The sequence below is a fragment of the Quercus suber genome, unplaced genomic scaffold (genome assembly GCF_002906115.3).
Source record: "Quercus suber isolate HL8 unplaced genomic scaffold, Cork oak 2.0 scaffold_152, whole genome shotgun sequence".
In the NCBI taxonomy this organism is placed as follows: Eukaryota; Viridiplantae; Streptophyta; class Magnoliopsida; order Fagales; family Fagaceae; genus Quercus; species Quercus suber.
The window spans coordinates 682,000-691,259 of NW_027069613.1; positions in this window are offsets into that span (position 1 = coordinate 682,000).

The window sequence follows — 9,260 nt, forward strand, 5'->3', positions numbered from 1 at the left end:
CAGGAGGGGGAGTGGGGAGCATGAACTGTGAGTTTTTACAAAATCCTAATTAACATCTCCTTAGCGAATGAAAAAGCACGAAGTAATTGTTTTTATTTTTTAAATTAAATTGCAATGCAGTTATCTATCTCAAAAATTATTTATGATTGATTTTGGAATAAATCTCACGGTAATTTTCCTTTTAATTTATAAAATCAAAGCAAAATATTAGCGAATGAAAAAGCACAAAGTAATTGTTTTTTATTATTTTTTTTTTTTAAATTGCAATGCAATTATCTATCTCGAAAATCATTTATGATTGATTTTGTAATAAATCTTATGGTAATTTTCCTTTTAATTTATAAAATCAAAGAATTCCTTAAAAAATATATTCTATAAAACAAATAAAAGTTACTCATATTAAAAATTTATCTTATGAATAATTTTAGTTTTTCCTTTTGAAAAAGTCAAATATTGTAGTTGACTTACCCATAATCTTCAAATCAAATAGAAGTTATGTTAATAATCTCATTATATGTCCAATAACATTTTAACAAAAAAGTAATTATTATTGCTAAAAGCAAAAAGAAAACAAGAAAAAAAGCACAAAGCCAAAATAAAATAAAATAAAAACCATATGAGAAAGATTATTTAGTGATTTGAAAACTAGATTGACCATAGAACTAAAAGGAGAGCTTATGGTTTTCAGGTCAAAGTCGTCATATTGAATTCAAATCATGATGATATCATAATTAATATATATATATATATATAGCAAAAATAGAAAAGTTGGCATAAACATACCTTTTCTTTTTTACCAATAAATTTAATGTCAATGTAGTCCAATATAGTCATTGATATTGATGGCTTTTTACAAAAATTCTACTCATCATATTGAAAAGCATGATTCAACCAATAAGCTACATCATAAAGATCTCTACAATTGCCTTTTATAACTGTCTTATATATGTTGAACAAGTTCTTCTTTATTCAAAAGATCTTAATTCCCAATCATGCTCTCTCTCTATATATACCCTTATAGATATATCCCATTACAAGCCTTTCATTAAAACAACAATCTGTAACAAACAAATTAGCAGTGACACAATCTTGAAAATAACATTACTATCATTTCAAAACCCATTATCCAACATGATAGATACTACTTTTCTTGCCAATTTAGAGTCCACAAAATACTTGCAAGTCACTAATGCCTACAAGTCATGCTTATGATGTCGAATGCTTTCCACTGCAAAGGACTTTGTGAAGATCTTGAAAGCATGATGAGGAATTTTTGGTGGGGCCAAAAGCATCAAGAATCTAAAATGGCTTGGGTTGGTTGGAAGCGAATGTGCTCTTCTAAGACTAATGGAGGTATGGGCTTCCGCAACTTGCAAGCTTTTAATCTAGCCATGTTGGCAAAGCAAGCTTGACGAATCCTAACAAACCCAACCTCTCTTATTGCCCGGGTCCTCAAAGCTCGATATTTCCCTTCCGGTGACATCCTTACTGCAACACTTGGCTCTAACCCATCTTATTCTTTGAGAAGCATTTTTCACAGCCTTGGGGTCATTAGAAAGGGAACCCGGTGGTGTGTAGGCAATGGCAAACAAGTTCACATATGGGATGACAAATGGCTCCCCACCCCCACCACACACAACGTCATAACTCCCCCAAACAATCTCCTAACCTTCCCCATGGTCTCATCCCTCATTGACCCGACCACAAAATGGTGGAGAGCTGAAGTCATAAATACAACCTTTCTGCCCTTTGAAGCTGAAACAATCCTAAGGATTCCTCTCAGCCGAAGCTTGCCTGAAGACAAATTAATATGGATGGGGAATAGGAGGGGTGAGTTCACCGTTAAAAGTGCCTACGATTTTGCCCACTGCTTGGTTGAAGAAAAAGAAGATGTGGAAAGCTCATTGGGGGATCCTCTCAAACCCCTTTGGAAGCGTTTATGGCTCCTCAACCTTCCAGCCAAGATTAAAATCTTTGCCTGGAGGGCTTGTGTCAACGGGCTGCCCACTAGGGAAAAATTGTGCTCTCGTGGCATCAACACTCGCAACAAATGCCCAATTTGGAATGGGGAATTCGAATCTATTCATCATGCTTTATTATACTGTGAGTTTGCTATTCGGGTTTGGAGTCTTTGGGCTGATGGACTGCAACTGATCCAAAGGAATTTTTGGATTTTTTCTGACTTAGCTCTATTCATCCTTGCACACAAGTCTTCTCAAGATTTAGAATTGTTCTTTACTGTTGCTTGGGCAATATGGTATAATAGAAATAGATCTACCCATGAAGGCATATGTTCACCCCCCTTGCAGGTTTGGCAGATGGCTAGAAGTTCTATTGAAGATTTTTTTGATGCAGCAACTAATGTCCTTTCCACTCCTAGGCCGACCCTCTCTAGCTGTTGGTCCCCCCCTCCGCCTGGTGTTTTCAAGATTAATGTGGATGGGGCCTCATCAAACCTTGACGGAACCTCTAGCATTGGAGTCATCATCAGAGACTGCAATGGTGAAACAATCGCTGCCCTCTGCAAACCTCTCCAATCTCACTTTCCTGCAGAATTAGTGGAAGTCATAGCATTGGAACAAGGTGTTTTGCTCGCCCAAGATCTGCAGCTCACCCGTGTGATGTTTGAAAGTGATGCACTCAATGTGATCAATGCTGTAAATGATTCTGCCATTGGGACTCCATTTGGGCACATTATTCAGGACATTGTTCAGGCCCAATCTTCTTTTTCTTTACGCTCTTTTAGGCACCTGAACCGAGCCTTCAATTATGCAGCTCACGAGCTTGCATAATTTGCCCGCAGGAATGGTTCTCATCAGCTGTGGAAGGGGGTCACTCCTCCTTTTTTAGTTTCATTTGTAAATGCAGACATGCTGCTCTAAATCCCTGCTTGGCAGGTTCCACTCTTTGTAATCTCTTTTCTCTTTGCAATGCAATTATATTTCCCTTTAAAAAAAAAAAAGGATCCATAGCATTTCCTTTCAAAAAAAAAAAAAGGATCCATAGCATTTTTTAGTCACTTCTGTCCAGTGAATTTGTCAACTGGACGCGATACGGTGTGGACTCGTGTCCAACAACATCATATGTCTCGTACACATGTATGGGACAAAAGCTTCAACCTTTTCAATTGAGTAATGCTAAAATGACATACTATTTTACAAATTATTATATTATACTTTTACTCGTTCTCATACACATATATGCCTTGGATAAAAGCTTAAACATTTTTAATTGAGTAATGCTATAACGACAGACTATTTTACAAATTATTATATTAAACTTATACTTGTTCTCGTACACATATGCATTGGACAAAAGCTTCAACATTTTCAATTGAGTAATGCTACAACGACATGCTATTTTACAAATTATTATATTAAACTTTTACTTGTTTTCATACACATATGTATTGAAAAAAAACTTTATTATTTTCGATTGAGTAATGTTATAATAACAAACTATTTTACAAATAATTATATTAAACTGTGGGATATAGGAATCTAAATAAGGTATTTGCGTCATGTGTCATACCCATGGCCGAGGGGGCCATTATCATGCTGAGGAGGTCACACGCTCGGACAGTAAGGCCATGTTAGTGGCATGTTACCAGAGGAGGTTATACTGTAGAGAAAGAGTTTCGAGGAGGGGGTTAACCTTTACATGACTGAAGGGATGACGACTTCCACCACATTTAATGTATCCCACCAAATCTCCTAGCTGCATTTATGTGGAGAAGACCCCTGAACAATGCTGTCTTAGTTGCCCCAACTTACAAGGGGCTTGGGAAGGTATCTGATGGGACAAACACTCAAGTAGTGGCTTGGATGGTCAACAAATGGAGGGCCAAGATCATCTAAAGGGAGCCATATAATGTAAGAGACTCTCCAAGGAGAGGGGATCGGAAATTCTATAGAGAAAACACTGTAGCAGGAAGAACTGAAATTGTACACAAATTTAAAAGAAATATATCAAAGGACTACTCTCCTCGGATTTTGCCGAGCCGGATTTTCTTTATATAGAGTTTGTTTTCCTTTACTTTCTTGTGTCTTTGATTCATTATGTGTATTATTTGATCTATCGAAGCCTAGTTTTTAAGCCCACTCTCTACAAATTCATTATATTGAGCTCTTTGGGCTTGAGCCCATTCATCTTTTGGGCTTAGGAATGAAAACCATCTCTTACATAAACTTTTACTCATTTTTATTTGGACCCATTTTGACATTATTTTTCACTTATTAATAATCATTCATCATATTATCAGTTTGAAAAAAAAAATTGTAATTCTAGCATTTTCCTTTTCAATTTTTTTCTCCAAAGGATTCAAGGTTGTAAAAATTGGCATAAAAAAAACATGAACGAAAAAAAGTTGTAAAGAATATGTAGGGACGGTTTTTGTAGCCCAAGCCCAAATGATATGGGTCAAAGGCCCAACGAACCCAGGACAATAAATTTGTAGAGAGCGGGCGAAAGAGTTAGGCTGGTTATGAAGTAGACAATGGTTGGCTAGGTTACTTGCAGTGATGATAACATGAACTAATGCTTGAACAACTCCATGAATGTATGTCCGAAGAGATGTTTTATTAAGTGAACAGTGATTACAACATTCAGAGCTACAGTAAAGCTTTTCTCTTCCTTTTTTTTCTCTCTCCTCCGTCCCCTATTATCAGGGACCCTTCTTCTTTATATAGAATCCTCTCCTATCATCTCCATCGTCTACCTGTTCTTCATCTGCGTATCTACTCAAGTGCATGTCACATCATGTGTCTACTTTAGTTCTTTGTGAGTGGCGGTAGCCGAGGTTACACTATTTAGGGGTCTTCTCCACATAAATGCGGCCAGAAAAGCTGTTGCAGTGCATTAAATACGGTGGTAGCAGCTTTTCCTTTAGATATTTTTTAGTTCTGATCATCTCCGGATCCACCCAGAACTTATCATTATCATTGGGATTGTTAGGAAGATTATTCGGACCTTCCACACATTTGTTTGATCAAGGCTATTTGTGGCCGAGGAGTAAGACGTCTTCGGACCAGTGATGACCTCTTCGGACGGTACTCCCCCTTTACTTCTGGGCTTCCTGCTTCAGATGGGCCGCCCCAACCACCTACTGCTCCTCGGAAATACAATAGCCCTTAATAGGGTGTCCCGGGCCCATTAAGTAGCTCTGGGCTTTTTTCCCCCACAATAGCCCCTCAAGATCTTAATTTTTCCCTCGCGTCTGAAGAGAAAAAATGGGATTTTGACTTGTCACAGGGTAAAAGCTTGAAAACAGACAAAAGTTCGGCCTGGCAGTGTGTAGGTATAGATGCGCGCGCTCTATCATTGTTGCCGTTGTTTTCCGTATTCCCGAAGCACTACATTAATTACAACAGGGGGCGCCTTGTCCTTTGCATCCAACGGTGGGCTATTGATCCAACGGACGGGGTTCTTCCTCGGGATTTTGGAAAAATAACTTTTGCCCCTTCGTTTGACCTCGTATAAAATCTCAGAGGTAGACATTTCTTCCTTACTTTGCAACTCTCAGATCATTCCACAAGAACAAGCACACAAACGCTCCGAGCTCTTCCAATCGCCGATTTCAATCCTTCCCAGAGTTCTCAAGAATCCTTCTGCGAGTTCAGAGATCGGTCTCTAGTCCAGTTCCTGTAAGTTTTTATCATCCCAGTTCTTCAGTTTTCTCTTCGGCTGTCCATTTTTCCCTTTGAGCGACCATTTCCTCACTGCTACGTCGCACCGCCATTTTTTCGTTGAGTGATGGGTAAACTCGAGTATTTGGTAGACAGCCCTGCCCAGTTGGAGAAGTTTAGGGCCACATACCGCATACCTCCAAACGTGGGTGTGAGGTATTGCCCTCCGGAGAAAATATTAACTGATCGGAAAACGGGGGAAGTCATGATTCCTGTCATCGCCTTTCTAGAGGGTGGAATGACGATCCCTGTGGGCCCTATCACCACTAGCTACCTTCGAAACCATAGGATTACCCCTTGGCAGTGCGCGCCTAATATGTTTAGGATCCTAGGAGCAATTGAGGACCTTAACCGCCACCTAGGATTGGGGCTCACTTGGCTCGACGTGGTGCACATGTATGAGTTTCACAGCCAGCAAGGAGCGAAATATTATTTAAAATCCCGGTCCGATGTTGTTAGGCTCATCTCCTGCCTTCCCAAATCCAATAAAGGGATGAAGGATGACTACGTGATCATCTCGGGCGCATGGTATGATGGCCCTCACTGTCCGACCAGACCAGGAGAGCCAGGTGGGACACGTTAGGCTTAGGCACACTAACCATAGGCTTAGGATCTTCGTCTTTTAACAGTTTTTGATTCTTCTTGTGTTGCTGCTTTCCAGTTTCTAACAAAGCCCTGCTGTGACTTGTAACAGATAAGAGAAACATCTCTCCTCGGCTCAGCCTCACCAACTTCGCCGCGCTCAACTTTTTGCTACGGTCCGAGATCTTCGTAAGTGAGGACGGACAACTCCGATCGGCTCCCCTCATCCTAGGGTACAAAGCGAAGCGAAAAGACTTCCAACCGGTCGGCAACGCGATGCTTGGGAGACAAACGTCTGTACCGTATCGACGTTTCGTTTAAGGGTTTTTTGGCCCCGCACGACCTCCACCTGTACCACACCAACGGATACCCCCTTTCGTACAGCCGGTCTGTAACCGCCATTAGAGTTCCGAGAGTAGGAACGACTTTTCTCTTCCTTTTTTTCTCTCTCCTCCGTCCCCTATTATCAAGGACCCTTCTTCTTTATATAGCATCCTCTCCTATCATCTCCATCGTCCACCTGTTCTTCATCTGCGTATCTACTCAAGTGCATGTTACGTCATGTGTCTACTTTAGTTCTTTGTGAGTGGCGGTAGCCGAGGTTACACTGTTCAGGAGTCTTTTCCACATAAATGCGGCCAGAAAAGCTGTTGCAGTGCATTAAATACAGTGGTAGCAGCTTTTCCTTTAGATATTTTTTAGTTCTGATCATCTCCGGATTCACCCAGAACTTATCATTATCATTGGGATTGTTAGGAAGATTATTCGGACCTTCCACACGTTTGTTTGATCAAGGCTATTTGTGGCCGAGGAGTAAGACGTCTTCGGACCAGTGATGACCTCTTCGGAAGGTACTCCCCCTTTACTTCTGGGCTTCCTGCTTCAGATGGGCTGCCCCAACCACCTATTACTCTTCGAAAATATAATAGTCCTTAACAGGGCATCCCGGGCCCATTAAGTAGTTTTGAGTTTTTTCCCCCCACAATACCGTTTTAAAGTCACCATATAAAATTTATTATAAAAATTTTATAAATGTAGCATTATTTAAGCCTAAGTCTTACCAAATATAAATTAAAAAAAATAATTATCTCACATTACTTAAAAAAGTGTGTTACGTGTAATATAATTTACTTCACTCTCTTTTAAAAATTACTATGATTTTTAAATGGAGTGCTAATATGTCTTTACGTCTTAATATTAAAATTCTTTTCTCTGTCAATATGAATTTATTTCTAAAAAATTAAAAAATATTTTTTTAACTTTTTTATTCCATCACCTCACCTGCCAACAAAAGGCCACGAAACATTATTATTATTTTTTATTTCCCCAGGCTCCAATTTCCAAAGTTCAATGAACAGTTGAACACCACATAATCTTTAAAAATATCTACATTGCATCTACTTCTCTCTCCCTCTTTTCCTTTTTCTTCTTCTTCCGTTTACTTCACATTTCCGAAGTAGTTTCCTCATTGCAACTTCCAGTTTGCAATTCGCACCAATTTTTTTTTTTCTTCCCTTCAATTTAAGCATGCAACAACACATCTAGAGTAAAGGCAGGTGATCCCATTGTTTCATTTTCTAAACCATTACTTTCATTCTCTCTCTCTCTCTCTCAGTTCACTCTCCAGTACCGGCCGAAATTTATATTTTAGCCGAATTGACCGAAATGGCCAGAATGACCCAAAACTGTCCGGAATTGAATAGTTTGTATTAGCATTCTGAATTGCATCCTAGTTTGAGATATTCAAAACATTACTGCTCCGGTCATGGGACGGATTTAATACATTAGTTTCAATTACCAAACCGAAATAACTACAGAAACACAATTCAAAACATTAAACAAAAGAAAAGAAAGAAAAAGTAATTAACTTTTTAGAATCTTATTAATATGTATAGATAATATAATAATAATATATAAGAAAAAAGTACACCAAAGTTAAATGTATGTTTGACACATGTCACTGGTAGTATTCAAAATATTTTGAACTAAGATGAATTGGGCCACCAGCCATTCATCACACGGGTGTCAGACAAGGGTTAGGCACACTAAGGCTGCGTTTGAATCGGTGGTAATCAATTTTCGGAAATCATTTTCCACATTTTCCGCGCGTTTGGCAGTTACGAAAAATTCCATTTTTCGGAAATTCACTTCCTATTTTCCCTTAGACAACGGAATTGCATTTCTGATCCTATTTTCACTTCAAATCTCATTTTTCGGAAAATCCAAAAGCAGAGAGCACGCAGAGGGAGAGGGAGAAAGAAACAGAGAGCACGAAGAGGGAGAGGGAGAAAGAAAGAGAGAGCCCAGCGCCAGAGTCGATCCAAGCCTAGCGCCCAGTGCCCATCGCCGGCGGCCTTGAACCCACGAACCGCCGATCCAAGCCGAGAGACCATCATCGGCGACCATGAACCCTCGAACCCAGTCCCCATCGCACCGCGCCGATCCAGTCACGAGCAGATCCAGTTCCGGAAAATCGATCGCACCGCGCCGTCGATCGTCGATCGTCGAACTCCTTCGAACCCGGCGCTCTTCGCACCGGCGAGTCGCGCCGCGCCGCGCCGTCGATCTTCGTCTTCCTCGATTTCTCCGGTTTTTTTTTTTTTTTTTTTTTTTTAAAAATTTTTAAGTTTGATTGTTGTTTTTGTTTTTTTTGAGGAACTGATTGTTGTTGCTGTGGTTGTTGTGTTGTGGTTGTTGCGTTGTTGTTGCCGGAATTTGGTGGTGTTGTTGTTGTTGTTGTTGTTGTGTTGTTGCCGGAATTTTTGTTGCCGGAATTTATTGTTGTTGTTGTTGTTGTTGTTGTTGTTGTGTTGATATGAAAAATTTTCCGAAAAATAGCATTTTAGAATACATCCAAACACATAAAAATATTTTCCACAACAATTTTCATAATTCACCCAAACACTTAAACATATTTTCCTTTTCCGGAAAATAACATTTCCGGAAAATATGTATTTTCCGGAAAACGTTTTACACGAAACAAACACAGCCTAA